This window comes from Nuphar pumila, chromosome 2 (genome assembly GCF_984573655.1).
Source record: "Nuphar pumila chromosome 2, dmNupPumi1.hap1.1, whole genome shotgun sequence".
Classification (NCBI taxonomy): domain Eukaryota; kingdom Viridiplantae; phylum Streptophyta; class Magnoliopsida; order Nymphaeales; family Nymphaeaceae; genus Nuphar; species Nuphar pumila.
In genome coordinates, this window is record NC_143250.1 from 88,011,869 (window position 1) to 88,030,210 (window position 18,342).

Here is an 18,342-nt window from a genome sequence, read left to right on the forward strand (position 1 = left end):
GAATACTCTAAAAAAGATAAAGAAAAAATCTAAGCATACTCAGACCACCACACCAAGGTAAAAGAAAAAAAGGCTCAGGTACATCAAAAAACACGATAAAAATAGAAAGTATAAGAAAAAGTGCACCCATGATGCAGCAGCCACCTTTTACCCACAATCATCATTTGCAACCTTAACTAAAAGAGAAAGCCAATGAAGTCATTTAAAAGACATTGCCAACAACAATCTATATGCATGAATGCAGTGATCTAGCCGAGCACAATTGAAAGAGGAAGTGCTCTTTACATAGCTATAAACCATAGTTACAAATATCAATATACTTTTTAAAATATCATGATTTTATCGTGCGCTATTCAAAGGCCAATATAATGCCGAGAGAAAATGTGATATTTTCAAAATATCACTTGTTTTGAAGATATTGCATTTTTATCGTGATATTATCACAATAAAACAGTTTTTTGGTTTTTTTATATTATTTACATTTGTATTCATATTCTTATATATTTTATGAATCTAATACATGCCAACTTTTTCCTCAGATTTTTCCAAGAAAAACCAAAATGTTTAAAATATCGTGAGATTTTCCCAAGAATGAGATTTGTGGCTTTGGTATAAACTAATGCACAAGAAAAAAGAAAGTATGTAGAAAAAGATCGACAGCCATCAATTGTAATGAAATGGGCAAAGTAATACAAGGGAGCGCCTCTTATGGGCATACAAGAACACAATAGCAAATGGCACAAGGACCTCTTATGGGTCAATACAAGATTACAATTTTACATAAGCCACTTATGGGCCAAACACAAACATAAAAAATATAGGATTTTATTAAGAGAATGCTTAAGAATAAGCTTAACATACAAGAATGGTTACACCTCTTATTTATACACAAAAGGAATAAAAAAAAGCCATTGGAAAGTGCTCCCAGCAGCTAGAAATGTGGTTGTTGGGAGCACTCTCAACAACTCTATTTCAAGAGCATTATAAAGACTATAATGCCTTTGATAAAATAATAAATTACAAAAATAATAAAAACCTAAAGTGCCCTTAATGAACACAACTAATTACATAAAGAGAAATAACTAAAATACCCCTAATGGGTTTTACTTATTATATCAAGATATATATATATATATATACAATAAGTGTATATATATACACTTTAACACTTCCCTCAAACTTATAGTGAAATCACCGAAAGTTTGTCAGGCAAAACATGAAACCGAGGAGAAAGAATAACTTTCATAAAGAAGTCGGCCAACTGAAATTCCGATGCTACATAAGGTAGGATGATGGTCTTCTTTAGATACTCTTCACAAACATAGTGACAATTCATTTCAATATGTTTGGTGCGTTCATAAAATGTGTGAATGCCGGCTATATAAATGGTGCTTTTATAGTCACAACACAACCTTACGGGTGAGTGCATATCCACCCTCATGTCTTCTAATAATCTTCTCAACCACATAATTTCAATATCCATGGCACAATACTCAACTTCGGTAAACAACAATGACACTTTCTGCAGCTTCTTGCATTTTCAAGACACCAATGAATTACCTACAAATACACAAAAAACTGTAATTGAGCATTTATCATTAGGATCACCTCCTCAGTTAGAGTCAATATAAAGAATTAATTCGAATAAAGAGGAGGAAGACAAAACAATCCTTTTAAAAATAGAATTTTGTAAATATCTAATGATACACATAACGACACTCATGTGCACAGTAGTAGGAGAGTGCTGGAATCGACTGACAGTATGGACAATATATGAGATATCAGGTTTGGTAATGGTCAGGTATATGAGAGCCCTAATCATTTAGCAGTAAGGAGTATGATCATCCAGCAGTGTGCCATCATCTATCTTCATTTTTGTATTTATCACTTCAAGAGTGTCCACCCTTTTCTCATCTGTAATGTCAGACATGTCTATGATGTCAGAAGCAAACTTGAATTGAGTTAGAAAATAGATATGAGCGGAATATGCAACCTCAATCCTTAAAAAATATCTAAGAAAGCTTAAACCAATCATTTCAAAGCTTTATTTTAAAATGTTCTTAATAAAACCAACTTCATGTTTGTCTCCTCCAGTGATAATCATGTCATCAACATAGAGAATGAGGATAACAACACCTGCATCAGATCTCTTAATAAACATAGCAGCATCAGTATAACAGGAAGTACAGTCAAGTTTAACCATAACAGAACTAAAACAAAATATTAAGCTTTAGGCACCTGTTTTAAACCATAAAGGGCTTTTCTTAAGTAAAGCACATTTCCAACAGAAACCTCATATCCAGGTGGTGGGTCCATATAAACAGCTTTCTTTAATTCACTATTAAGGAAGGCATTCTTAACATTCATTACATAAATAGGCCAACATCTAATGGCAACTACAACTATAAGAGTTCTAAGAGAAGTCATCCTAGCCATTAGGGCAAAAGTTTCATCATAATCTATTTCATATTTCTAAGAGTAACCCTTGGCCACTAATCTAGTCTTATGTCTCTAAAATTTTATTACTCTTAGTTTTAATTTTAAACATCCATCTACAACCTATTGTCTTTTTTTTATGAAAAAAACTCTATATCCCAGTTCTTTGATTTTTCTAAGGCTTGTATTTCATCATTTATATAACTCATTCATTCAGGACAATTTTTGGACTGATTGTATGAGGAGGGTTCTAAGTAAAAAAATATTTTGGCTAGACAAGCTCTATATTTAGGGGTAAAGTTTTCATAGGATACAAATCTATCTGGAGGCCTATGTATCTAGTGGATTTCCTAAGAGTGCTTGGTTCTATGCTAGAATATTGTTTTAAGGCATTTGGATGTTTATCACTAGCTCTTATTTTATATTGAATAATTGGAGGTTCACCACTAATGTCAATAGACTCAACATACAGGATGCTGGATTAAGGTTCATCATTAATAACATCATTGTTGTTTAATATATCACTACTACTTTTAGGAAGTAATTCAAGAAAAGAGTAATCATTATTTTCTTTAATAGGCATATCTAAACCAAAAAAACTTTCTTGATTTATAAAGGTAATATTTCTTGATATATAGAGTTTATCATTTAACCAAGAAAAAACACAAGGAATTACTTTTGGTGAAAGTTTATCATTTTTATTTGTAAGGACAAAACATTTACATCCAAAAGTCCTTAGTTTGAAATAGTCAGGGATAGTTTTATAAAGTTTCTCATAAGGATAAATATTTTGAATTTTGGTTGAAGAAAGTTTGTTTATGAAAAAAAATGAAGTGAATGCGACTTCAGCCCGAAAGTGTTTTATAACATTTTAGATATAAGCAGGGTTTCAGTGGTTTTCTGCTTATGTTTCTTTCAGCCAAAACATTTTGTTAAGGCATGTTTGCACAAGATCATTGATGTAAAATGTAGTGATTCTCCAAATAATTTAAAAAATCTTTTGAAATATACTCTCCTCCTGAATCAAACTGAAATATTGAAAGTTTTAAAAACTTTAGATTTGTGTTTAAGAAAAAATATCCAAATAAAATGTGAATAATCATCCACAAATATCACATAATAAGTAAATTCTCCTTTAGAGGAAATAGGAGCAGGACCCAAACATCCAAGTGAATTAATTCAAATGCTTTGGAAGCAACAAAAGTTCTCTTTTGATAGGGAATGACTTTCATTTTTTCAAGAATACAGTCAATATATTGGATTTTTTTCATTACAAAATTTTCTCAAATGAAATACGTTGGACAATTTAGAAATGCTAGGATGGCGTAGTCTTTGATGCCATAGAAAAATATTCATTTTTTATACATTGAAGCACAAAAAATCTTTGAGAATGATCAACCGATCCATGTAACAGAGATCTCCTTCTCTATGCCATTCCCCAATCTGCTTGTCGAACTGAGGATCCTGTATAAAACAGTGGTTAGATGTGAAGGAGACCTTACAACCATAGTCTATTATTTGAGAAATTGAAAGAAGATTTAAGTTAAGTTTTGAAACAATTATGATTTTTGAAATAAAAAAATTTGATGAATTTGAAAAAATTTCAATTCTTTTAATTTCAAAAGAGGATCCATTCATAGTAAAAACATTATATCTACTTGAATTAAAAATACAATTGAAGAGCATAGTACTATAAGCGGTCATATGAAATGAGGCACTGAAATCTAGGAGCCAAGAAATCTTACCGGTAGGTGAGAAAGAGAAGACTGTGGCACCGGTTAAGGAGGATGCGTCTTTGAAGAGCATTTGTAGAGCTTCTGCAGGTTGAGACAATGATATGCCTTGGTAACCGAAGTTAGAGGCTTCTTTGATTTTCTAAGGAGCTTCTAGACTAGCTACTCTTTTCTCGTCCTTTTGAATTCAAGGCAAAAAGGTTTGATGTGACTCGATTCTCTACAGTTATGACAAATAATTTTTCCTTTTGTACCATTGCTCCTTGACTTCCAAAAGTTATTCTTGTAGAAGTGAGGAGGCTTATCAGAATGAATATTAGCATCGGATCTAGAAACCACCAATATATTATCTTTGCCCTCCTTAGATTCGGTTATGGATTTAAGCCTTGTTTCTTCCATACAAACCTCGGCTAAAATCTCATGTAAAGGTGGAAGCTCCTCTTGATTTTTGTTTTGGTGGATGATAGAAACACGAACATGTTCAAATTTTAAAAAAATTGCTCACCAAGGATTTGATTTTTTCTATAGAGAGCATCATCAAAGGTATCCCAAATAAATTTTAGCCATTTGGTCCCAATTTTGAGAGTACCATAGTACTCTCTGACACATCTATCACCTTGCTTGAAATTGTGAATCTTATCTTATTTATGGGCACCATCATGATGGGTATAGGTTTGTTTGATATAAACCCATGGTTCATCGGCAAGGTTTTTCACATATACTCCTCATAAATAGGGATAAAACCGTGGCATGTTCCACATCTCATGCCTTAATGGCCTTTTTGTAATCTAAGAGTCTTTTACCTAACTTTGTCTTTACGAGGTTCCTCTTTTGTAACACCACATCTCACCTTAAGAGCATGAGCCAAGGCGAGGCAAGCGCTTCAGTTGCAAGGCTAAGACTATAAAAGAAACATGAATACCTTGTTTGACCTATTACATGACAACAAACTAAGACAAAATAGACATTATAAAGAGAGAAAGGAGGAGACGGTTGATGCCTTTTTTCCCCTACCCCTTTTGTCTTCTTGTTACCGGTGAGGAAATCTCTCTCTCTCTCTCTCTCTGATTCTTTTAATATTGCAAGGATTCAGGCCCAACACAGAATTGGACTTCTTAGTAGCAACGACAATCTTTGACACTTGATTTAAATGGGTATGTCTATTCATACTTGAATAAGAGGCTTTGATTTGATTCTCCTAATACTTCACTTGCTAGTCAAAGGCTCAATGTTGGCTTCCCAAGGCCAGGTTCAATCAAACATAGCCTCAGGTAAGAACCTACCAATTTTGAAATTTAGCAGAATTTGGAAAGGGTTTCACAGTTAATTTGCATCTATGTTTGCAAAACTCAATCAACAAATTCATTTTGGAGAAAAAAAAAAGCGATTAGTCGGGAAAAAAAATCGGCTAAACAAGACCTAGGCCTTTGACTCGAGTCCAAATGATACATTGATTTGCTGTCTCTAGCAAGGTCTTCAGAGGCCATCATTTGACTAAATGGAACCCAGTAAAAAATTGGCAAATCTGATACTGATTTCATGGCCAATTTGCTAGCAATCCTCTTTATCCAAATTGTCAATGGTTGAAGAATAACGTGCAGCGTAGCCTTTAATTCTTTCTTTGCACCTTTTCCTGTTGATATTTCATGGATATCTTATACACAACTGTTTTTGTTGTAGGAAGCTACAATAAAAAAACAGTGTTAATTAGGTATTTATGTTGAGTTAGTTTTGTTTTGATTTACTTACCTTTAAATCAAAGTAATCCTTTGAATTAAAAGTATGCTTTTAGTATCGGAATATCTGCCATCTCTGTGCATGTCCAGGTGTGTGTGTGCACCACATGTTTTTCTCTGTTGGAAAGTTTTCTGTTCTTGCAAGTTATTTATGGTAAAATGTTTGGCTACTTGTTTATTTTATGTTTTATTGCATATTTGCATGTTTTTCTTGCCGTGCATTGCTAGTGGATGTGATACTTGCGCTTCAATGCCTCGATACCTACGCTTCGCTTCATGGAGGGTATGATACTTCGCCTCACTTCAATGCTTCTAACATCGACCCTAACAGTTTCCCTAGACCCCTGAAGTTAAGATCTTTTTGGCAAGCCCTACACAAATATTTACTTTGGAACGAAAAAGGGACCATTGGTACTCCCAACTATTATACTACTTGGCTTCATCTTGTGGCAATTTTTTCTGTCTGCAAAAGTACCTGCATCTACTAGACATTCTAACCTGTCAGGAATTTCTCAAGAAAACCCACAAGAAACAAAAAAAATGGCAATGCTTCCTTCAATGATCATACAAAACTGTTGGTGGAGCAAACTTACTTTAATTTTTATCAGAAGCAAGGTACAAATGCAAAATAATAAATGAATGAATATCAGACGAAAAAGCATGCCACCATTCATAATAAAAGGGAAAAATAATACAGGACAGTAAATGAAACAATTCATGACTTTCATTCTACTAAACAAAAAGAAGCATCATAAAAGGCAATGCTTGAAATAAACATTTGAAACAGCAGATAAAATGCAATTTTTTTACAATAGCATCTAAAGCACAAGGCTGACACCGATCTACTGACCAAATTCAAGCTCACCAACAGACTGCACTAGCGCAGCTAGCCAGTAGACATCAGAGTATGGATTTCCACTATCATCATTGTACTGAAAAGGTATGAAAACGAAAATCAAATCTATGTAAAAGGCAAAAATCGAGCACTTTTACCATCTCATAATTTGACAAAGAAAAAGTTAACCAGTTGCTAAGTAGAAATAAGTGTATAAAAAGCTGAATAATTTTACAGATGAAAAAGCAAGTATTATACACCAAGTATATCCAGATTAGAAAAGGACTGAAATTCCAGCATCACACTTCATAAATCACAGAATACAGAGCTGATATTTCCCTCCAACTCATAATCACATGATAGAAGTTTGAAAAATGGTTTATCAGAAAGCCACTAATGCATAGAATCGTATTACAATGACAGTTTATAACTTTATATAATCTACCCATAATCTGCAACTGATACGGATGGTTTTGAGGTTAAGCAAATTTATGACATCAGCACATCGTTTTATCTTCACAAATAATGTGTTTGAAATCTAGAGAACTAGCACAATTCCCAAGGCTATGTCTTCCTACAAAGCTGAACATAAATATACACATTGTTTTGTTTGTTCTTTCACAAGCCTAATTAAACATCTGAAGCATTGTTACACTTAGAGATGCACACGAGTCGGGCTCGAGCTGAGATTGGCATGTACAAGATCGAATCGCCCAAATACACACTTGTACAAGCTTGGCCCGAGCTTGAACCACTGGTGTTCATGCTCGGCTCGTGCCGAATATCGAGCCGAGCTGAACTCGTTAAGCTCATTTTGAGCTTAATGAACCGAGCTCGCCCGGGCTCGGTCCATATTACCAAGCATCTCAAGCCCGGCTCGGTCCGTATTACCAAGCATCTCTCTCTCTCTCTCTCTCTCTCTCTCTCTCTCTCTCTCTCTCTCTCTTGTTAAGCTGTATGTAATATGTAATATATATATGCATTATATATATATATATATATATATTTTCTTTTATCATTATAAAATATATATATATATATAATATATACATTATATATGTATTTATTTATCTCTATAATAGGTAAATACCCTTTAGGGGCATTTTCATCTTTTCATTTTGTATTAGGTTCTGTCCTCCGGGGACAGATTTTCCTTTTTTCTTTATTTTTTATTTTATGTTGTCTTTATCCCAAAGACCAAGGGTATTAAGGTCTTATGCCCTTATCGTCATTGGAAGCATCCCAACGGCTATACTTATAGCCATTGGGAGCTCCCAATGACTCTATGAGAGCTCCCTTTTGACTCTTCCTTTTTATATATAAGGGACCTCTTGTCCCCATTTTATGTAATGCTTCTCTTAAGCATTTATGCTCAATAAGATGAATATTTTCTTATGTTTTGTGTTCTTTTATTTACTTCTTTAATGTCTTGTATGCACTTAGTGCTTGTGTTATACCTTTGTGCTCTTGTATTGTCCCTTAGTTGGACTTATGTATATGCATGTGCACTTTGTGTTATGATCTTGTAAGCCCTTAGTGGCTATTGTTTTGTGATTCAGCATATTTAATTACATCTCTCTCTCTCTCTCTCTCTCTCTCTCTCTCTCTCTCTCTCTCTCTCTCTCTCTCCAAAAGAAGAAGAAGAAGAGTCCATCCTTTATGGGTAGAAATTGGTGTATCGAGTGCTAGTTTTGGTTGTTACTTGGAGTCTTGTTGTGAAGAACATCCTATTTGAAGTGTGCTGTTGTTTCATTTTGGAGATTTAGATTGTTGAATTGTCATGATGCTAGCTATATCTTGGTGTTGCCATATTGTGCTCTCATGATTTTTGTAGTTTGATCTGTAGTTTGGGGGTTGATGTGAATGGAGAAAAGAGATATTCTTCAGTTGACTCCAGTGAAACTGGATGAGACCAACTACTTATTGTAGTTTGACTTCATGATGGACATTGTTGATAGCAGGGGGTTTTCTCTATGGAACTGCAATGAAGCCCAAACCTAGATACCAAAACTATGAGAATGCAGTCAAGGAATGAAAAATGAATAACGTCAAGGTTAAGTCATAAATTTTTGGCTTTGTAGAGCCAAGAATTGCTATGAATGTCTCAATATATATAGAGGTTACCTCAAGCAGGTCCATACGCAAAAAAAATGGGCAAGGTAGTATTGATTGATGCAAGACCTGAGGGCTCTAAGGTAGGGAAGCAAATCAGTCAAGAATATCATTCTGAAATGCAGTTGATCTGGGACTCTTTGGCTTTGATAGACAATAATAAGAAGTGTAAAAAGTATAAAGACTGTAAGGCATGTAAGGAAGTAGAAGTGCAGTCTAGGGAGATAGTGAGAGTGATTGAGTTTCTTAAGGGATTGCGTTCTAAGTTTGATAACGTTAGGAGTCCACAAGACATTTCTTTCTCAGGTTACTCAGATCCTTTCTGAGATTATTACTGAGGAGACTAAGATGAAATCACTTCAGTCCTACTCCTCTAGTGACTTGATCATGGTTGCAGCCAAACAGTTCAACAACTATGGTATGGTGAAGATGGGAGCTCCCAAGTATGATAATGAGCAGTGTATGTTGTCACTACAGTAAGGAGATGGGACAAATGAAAAAATTGTGTCCCATAATAAAGAAGAAGAGGATGAAGATGGGAGGGAGTACAACAGTGTCAGGGATTGAAGGAGGAGAAAAGAATGTTGTGAAGGAAGAAAATCATGTCTCAACTACAGCTTTCACCTCCACTACCTCTTTTGGTGCTTAGGCCTCTATTACCTCTAGACTCAACCAGCTAGCAAAGCAAGTTCAACATCTTCTCTTCTTATCTACCTCCTCCATCTTGGCTACTCCCATTGGTACATCTAGTTGGGACTATGCAGGTATTCCTAGCTTGGCTTCGGGTTGATTGATAGACTCGGGAACATCATGTCATAAGACTGCAAATGAGTTTATATTAGACCATTGTAAACCATGTTGTGGTGCCTTTCACACTGTGAATGGCTCATTCATGACTATTTCAAGAGTTGGTTTTGTCACTTTTGAGTCTAATCTGCGTGAAAAACTTAATGTCCCCAAAGTTTTTTTTTTTCTTCTCTTGCCATGAATTTACATTATGTTGGTAAAATTATTCAGTATAACTGTGATGTAACCTTCACCTCTGATGGTTGTTATTTGTAGGATCGACGTCAAAGAGAAGGAATGAAACTAGGCATAGTGAGGGTCATCTCTACTTTCAGGATCAATTGAAACAAATTCTAGAAGATGTTGGTGGGTGTAGAGCTAGAGATGCAGTTTTGGATCCTTTGGTATTGTGGCATCAATGTTTGGGTCATGTGTCTAGTTCTAGAAGTATTTGTAAGCATGTTGTCTCTAGTGATGTCAAGTGTTGTGAGAGTTGTAGGTTGTCTAAGAGTCATGCTTTCTCATTTAGTTCTAAGGAAATTAAGTTTGTATGTCCTTTTGAGATAGTTCATTCTGATGTATAGGGTTCTTCCCCTGTAGTGTCCAAAGGAGGGTTCATGTATTTTGTGACATTTATTGATGATCTTACCAAACATACATGGATATACTTTATGAGAAATCAAAGTGAGTTGTTTGATATTTTTAAAAGATTTTATATGTATGTTGAGATCCAATTTGCAGCTAAAAGAAAAACCTTACGTTCAAAGTCAAGGGGAGAATATATGAGTAATGAGTTGCATGAATTCATATTTGAAAAAGAGATTGTGCAACGGAGGTCTTTTCTCTATACTTCATAGCAAAATAGAGTGACAAAGCGGAAGAATAGACATATATTGGAATCCTAGAGCATTGTTATTCAATAGTGTGATGCCTAAGGAGTTTTGGGTAGAAGTAGTGAAACTATTTAAAAAAGAACCAAATTATAACATGTTGAGAGTATTTGGGAGCACATGCTTTGTTTTAGTTCCTCAGCAATTCAGAGATAAATTGTGGACTAAGGCTTTAAAATATTGTTTTTTAGGATATTCTAAAAGACAAAAAGGTTATGAATGTTTTGATCCTGGGAAAGTATGGACATCAAGACATGTAGAGTTCTGGGAACATATGTCATTTTATAGTCAGAATGATCTAAGGGAGAACATGGAGTATACTTTTTCCTTTTTGGTGCCTTTTTCAGGGACTTTAGATAAAGGCAGTAACAAGGAATGGGTTACATATAACAAAAGACCATTGGGGGTTCCTACACAGTCATTCCTTGATCAGCATGATCCAGAAAAAGGGCTATTGCCTCTAGATTTGTCTCTTATGAATAAGTTAACATTCCTTAGACCGATAACAATGAGTCAACACATTCATCTTCTTATCTTTCTCAAGTGCGTAGAAGTTCTAGATCCTCTAGATTTGTCTCTTATGAAGCCTTTTCTACTACTCATCAAGCTTTTCTTGCCATGATTCAATTTTATTATGAGCTTAAATCCTATGTTGAGGTTGCATCAGATTCAGAGTGGCAGAAGGCATTGACAAAGGAACTGGAGGCATTGAAAAGGATGAGAGCATGGGAGCTAGTTAAACTACCAGATGGAAAAAATGTAGTTGAATGCTAGTAGATGCATAAAATCAAGACAATGGTAGATGAATCTATTGAAAGATATAAGGCTCATTTTGTAGCAAAAAATTACAATCAACATTATGGGATAGATTTCGCTGAGACCATTGCACCAATGGCTCACATGACCACCATTAGAACCCTGTTGCAGTGGCAGCAAACAAGGGATGGAACTTATGGCATATGAATGTTGAAAATGCATTTTTAAATGGGTACTTAGAGGAAGAAGTGTATATGGAGTTACCTCAAGGGGTTGTTGATGAGGAGGGCAGAGTGCGCAGATTGAAGAGAGCTTTGTATGGGTTGAAACAAGCCCCAAGAGCTTGGTTTGAAAAATTCAGTACAACAATGGTGAGCTTGAGATTTAGACCGAGCTATCATGAGCATGTTTTGTTTGTGACATCTTTGGATAAGGATAAGTGTCTTTTTTTGTTGTATGTAGATGATATGATCATTGTTGGAGATGACAGGGGAATGATTGCCAAAGTAAAGACACAACTAGTTCAAAATTTTGAGATAAAAGACATAGAAAAATTGAAATATTTTCTAGGTCTTGAAGTTGCATACTCCATGCAAAGATATTTGTTGACCCAGCACAAGTATCCAACAAATTTGATTAGTAAAGCAAGACTTGTAGATGATAGAAAACAAGTGGACACTCCTATGGAAGCCAACTGTAAATTAAAGCACATGGATGGTGAATTACTTAGTGATTCTACAGTTTATAGGCAACTAGTTGGGAGTTTGATCTATTTAACTATCTCACGACCAAACATTACTTTTGCAGTTCACATGGTAAGTGAGTTCATGAGTACTCCTAGGTCATCCCACTTGGCAGTTGTTCTGAGGATCATCAGTTATATTCGGGGTACTATGCATTATGGCTTGTTCTTTTCTGTTATATAATCATTGGAATTGAAAACTTACTGTGATGCGGATTTTGGAGGAGCTTCTCAAGATAGGCATTCAACCTCTAGATTATGTGTATTCTTAAGTGAATCTTTGATATCATAGAAAAGCAATAAACAACAAAGGATTGTTCTATCCACTACTGAGGAGGAATACAGTGCCATGGCTCAGGTGACTGCATAGATTATTTGGTCAAGGTGGTTGTTGCAGGATATGGGAGTGAACATAGCAACTGCAATTACTTTGCATTGTGACAATCAAAGTATTATTCATATTGCCAAAAATCCAGAATTTCATGAGAGGACTAAGCATAAAGAGATAGATTGTCACTTTACTCATCAGGCGTATCAAGATAGAGTCATATCCTTGGCATATATTGGGACTCAGAGTCATATTGCTGATTGTTTTACAAAAAAAATTGCCTTTGAAGGCTTTTCAAACAATTTTTTTCAAGCTTGGGTTGATTATGTTCTCATCACCTCAAGATTGAGGGAGAGCATTGAGGAAATGCCATAGTATCACTGAGTGTGATACCCCTTGTTGTTAAGTATCTGGTAGATACAATTCTAATATAGGGGTACTTTTGTAAAATATCATATACACTTCTCTATTTTGTCTTTTTGTGTGCTTTATGGGGGTCAACTCCTCCTTTTTATGTTGTAGCCCTAATCAGTTTTCTCTTATTGAAGCAAGAGTTTTAGAGCTGTAACCCATAATTGCAACTCATTGGACCATCTAAACCTTTTAGCAAGAAAGTATCCAGAGAGAAGGGTGATGATTTCACCGGATTCCATAGTTGTCCAACAAGGTGACATTTTTCTAGCTGGAATCAGCTTTGGATGCTTTCAAACACATGGTAGATTTCTGAAATCTATCACTTCAGAACCCCATGCTCTCTTAAATCATGGAAAAGTATATCAACCCTACCCACAATCTCCTAAACAAAGCTTAAATGTCTTTCTCTCATTCAAAGAATTAAATTTTCTTTTCACATATACAATACTTAAAATTCATTTCAAATAAAAAGACAAGTCTGAGCTACATTTCATGTCATTTTCTACTCATTTATACATAATGTATCCAAGCCTTTCTTAAACACGCGCTTCTCACCTCACATTTCACGCAATTTATCTTGCATCCATTTCTTACTCTGGTAAGTATGGGCATTATAAGGACCTGATTTGTATTGAGACAAAGGCATAGCTCAAGGCTCATTATGGGATATCCACAAAACAACCGTTGAAATCCTCATAAATCAACACTATCACCTCATAATACTAATCATTTTCATTCCATATCGGTGACTGAATCTTGAGCTACAAGTTTAGAGACTAATAGAATAGTTTTTCACAAGCAAGCAAGTAGAGGTGCGACCTTTAACAGTTGTAGAACAAATTCAACAACCTCTCTTGGACTTTTATTATCCGCAACTCTGATTTTGGCGATTGCATGAGGTATAGCCTTCACATGAAGTTCAAAAACTGAGAAAGGATTTAAAAGAAGTTTCACTTTGAACAATCAACAACTATGAGGTGCCACCAATGTTTTAAAACCCAGTGACTTGGGACTTGACTCGGCAGTGCCTGACTCGTGATCCGACCAGGTCATGTTAACTTTTAAATGTATTGAATCAAATAAACATATAGGTAATTACATATATGAATATATACATAAGTATGCCTGCATATAAGTTATGCAAAATATATACATTGTAAACTCATACAATATATAAACAAGTACATAAATAAAGTGCATATATGTAGGACTCAAGTGAGTTATAAGTTGATCATTGTGTCATAGTCGAGTCGTGAAAACTTGGCTGACTCAGCCGAGTCATGCAGGGGTTAAACAAGTTTTTTGACCAGGGGAATGGGCAAGTCACTGAGTTAACTAAGCAAGTTTTAAAACATTAAGAACCACAATAGAACACATGAAGATAACAAAAAATTTGTGGATGCTGCTAGAAAAAAATCTTAATGAAAAAATTCAAGAGAAACAAAATAATAGTCCAGATCAACGAACAAGCACAAGAAATCCAGTTCTTGATAGATGAATTGCACATTAAAGAGAATACACATCTTCAGAAAGATCAGATTAGAGTATAGATGACATATGCCAATAGCTGCAAGAGATAGCCCAGGGAAAAGATGGAATAGGAACACTGGCTGACTTCCCAAGAAATAAACCAACAATGCATTTGAAGAAGCTCTATTGGCCATACGTCTAGACCCTTTGATTTCTATTGAAATATTGGGACCAAAAGGAAACATGTAAGAGCCACTTCTTTGAAGTTAGTCTATCTATCATACAAATGCAGTCGTCTATGTTGTGCTTGAGAGCAGGGCCCTCCTTCAGATGTAAGCAAGTTGGATTTTGTTCAGACGCAGGAAATGAACAAAGTGTTAACCCAACACTCACCCTATTTTCTTATTGCTAGCATGCTAAATTGGATAATTTAACTTTCTTTCATCACCATTGATGCCACAAGGGGACTCTAACTAGAACCCTTTAATCAGTACTCCATTAAAATATGGAAAATGCTAGGAACTTTATCAGATTCTAACACCATGATTAAGAGTTATACTAAGCATTAGAAATATGCTTAGAATTATTGGCACTTCCTGGTATTGCAATAGAATAAAATGTGTGTTTCATTGGAGATCCCAAATAGGAAAGACTCAAAACAAATCCACATGCAATAAAAATCTTGAACTAAATAGGCATGTTCAGTTAGAAAATCTAGACCCACAAGGGTATGGAGCTAACAACACCAGGACTCACTTGGTGACCTCCAACCTAAGTCTGAGCCCATATCAGGTCCGATGTTGTTGGACCTAGTAAGTTGGTTATCAGTTTTTCAATAAACTAAATGAGAATCAAATTTCCAAAATAAAGTGCCCTTTCACTTTAAAAACATAAATTAATTGCCACTGGTACTAAAAATCAATGTGAGAACCCTTCAAACTTTAACAAAAGAACTTTGGCGAACTATTAATGCCCCCTAAGGGCCTTTGAAATTGATGTGAAACAAATATTTAACATAAATACTAATACAACTAAGCACTTGAAATACTTTTTATGCATCCCAAATGTCACAATGTAGTAATTTGAATAGTTTGGAAGATGATATGGTTCCATAGAAAAATGGCAATTTGGTTGGTTTGGCCTTATGACAAATAGAACAATGTTCATGAGAAATTTTTTCATTAACTTTATTGGAATTAATAAGAACTTGAAGGCGGAAATTTGATAAATATCCAAGTCTAAGGTGCTAAATGGAAGGAGATGAAGCATTCAAGGCATGGTTACCACCGTTCTCAAAGATGTAAAGATTCTCTTGCAGACTACTCGTTTCAATCATTATCTTCGAATGCGGGTCCTAAAAAATATAATGATTTTCTTTAAACATAATGTTATATTTCAAATCATTAATTAATTTACTAACTTAGATGAGGTTGAATTTGAAATGAGGAATATATAAGACATTATGTAAAGTAATTGTGGATGTCAATATAACACTGCCAATGTGAGTGACAGGGGCGGACATCTCATCAAGAAGGTCGATGGGTAGAAAAGAAATCGACACCGGGGATGAAAGGTTGGATATTAAATTTGTGATGTGATCTGTGGCCTTGAATTTATAATCTAATATTGAGATACAAATAAACAAATTGATGATTTGAGTATATTACTTGCAAGGTTGGCCATAGATGGAGTGTTTTAGTTACATAGATTGACAATGGCTATGATCTTATCATATTATTTTTGGGTAAGTTTGGGAAGAGAAGGACTGAAAATTGGCTTTTTGGGTTCGGTTGTAGAGTAACATGCATTGACATTAGCCTAGCTATTGAAGTGAGCATTAGAAGAATCCCTTGATCGGTTAGGAAAATCATGAAGATAATAACATTTTGGCTTAATGTGACTCAGATGCCCACAATGTTCATATTTTGGTCTAGGACGTGTTTGAACTATCTTCGATGTGTCAGTTTTTATAGGTTGATTGCCTTGATCGATTGCCGCAACAACTGATTCATGGGCTGGTGTGAGATGAAGGTCACATTGTCATTCTTCTTGAGTGATCAATGAATAGGCCTTGGATATATTTAGTAAGGGTGTCATGAGGAGTAATTGACTTCAGATGGCACTAAAACTATCATTAAAGCCCATTAAAAATTGAATGTGCTTCTCTCATTGTTGGAGTTCTTGAATGACCTTCATGGCCCCACACGATAAAGACAAAATCTCAATGTATGTGGGCATTTTGTCCCATAACCTCTTCAGTTTGGTGAAATACACCATTACTGAAGATTGTCCTTGCTTGAGATAGATTATCTCTCGTTGAATTTAATATGTTATGGAAGAGTTCAATTGGAAGAATCTCTCACGAAGCTTTGCCCAAACCTCAACCGTAATTTGAGCATAGATAACGCTGGTTGTTAGATCCTTGTGAATGGAGTTGAGCAACCAGAATAACACAATATTGTTGCATAATTCCCCTATAGCAACATTTGGTGATGATGATTAAGGTTTTGTGATCGATTTGTCAACGAAACCCAATTTATTCTTGGCACTTAGTGTTATAACCAAGGCTCTACTCCACAACGAGTGATTATTTTCAATAAGCTATTGTGACACTAAGGATATCCCCAAGTTATCCGAGTGATGGAGAAAGAAATGATTGACTATTGATTCTTGAGTGTTCTCAGATGAACCAACACTGTCGTTGATGCTATCAGGAGTCATTGGGAACAACTCAAAAATGCCGTGCATGGAGTTGATCTTCGGTCAACAAAAGGAAAAACTTTTACTATAATGGGAAAACAAGGGTCACCAGTAAGAGACGTCCCTACTATGATACCATGAAAGTAGCTCAAGAGTTGAAGAAAGATAAAAAATGAAAAATCTGATTACATTTTTTTTTCTTGATATTAATTACAAAAGGTTAGAGAGGACATAAATACAATTTGTATTAGTCGACCTTAATCCCCAAATATAGGTAACAATTAATCGACTAATCGTTATCCTAGCGGCCTCCTCAAATGTAGATAAGGATAACGATTTATCTGATAAGATATTCACAAATGTATGTAATGATATTCCCAAATGTAGGTAACTAGATAATGATAACAAAAAGAACAACTAATAGACCGGAGTATTGGAAGTCCTAAGTTTGTAAAAGAGGAAGAAATGGGAAAGGAGTTGCAATGCACAGAGGATTCGAAAAGAGGAGCACTAGAGGACCAATCATCACCTAGCATGAAGATGGATGATATTGAAAGAGAATTCAGGCGATATGTGAGCATCAAGGCGTTGTCTGTTCAGGTGAACGATCCTAGCAAAAGTTCTGATATGCATGATCTCTTAGATGTTTTCTTCACAACTAAAATCAAACTTGAAGGTGAAGAAGAAAGAGAAGGATGGAAAACAGAAGCGTGATGATCCAGTGTATTTGGAGCGGAAACGTTTGAAAAAGGAAAAAAAATGAAGTGAGAAAGATAAGGCGAAGTTGGCTAGCAAAGAGGCGAATGTTGGGATAGATGTTTCATCTGCTGATGCAAAAGTTTCATATGCAGAACTGCAAAACGTGAATCCTGTAGTTGAACAAAAACTTGTAAAGGGTGTTGGAGCCAAAGTTGAGGTTTCAGAAAGAGATAGTTCTTCTTTGTCGAAAATCAGTGTAACACCCCGATCTGGGACCTCAGGAGTCTGAGTTTGGTTGGTATTACTTCCCAAAGGAAAGAGTTCAAAGTTTACACAGAGAAAACGTGGCTAAAAAAAACTTTTTATTTTATTACCATCATCACATTTTTCTTTACAAAGTTCATCATTCATGACAAAGGAAAGCAAATACATTATATTCAATGACAAGAAAATGAAATATACCAAATGCTCTGTTGTAGAAGGAGAAGTTGCTCACGTTCTGATTGGTCTAATGTCTGGAACCTACAGTTGTAATTAAATATGAGAGTGAGTCTACAACCCAGTAAGAAATAATTATAAGTAAATAAACTATTAACTTACAACTGTAGTGGGCTCTAAGCCCCTAGTCTTAGTTTAGTTTTTGACACACCACACAAGTTGGTATATTTTAATTTTCTCTGTTAACTTTCTCAAACATTCTCTCAC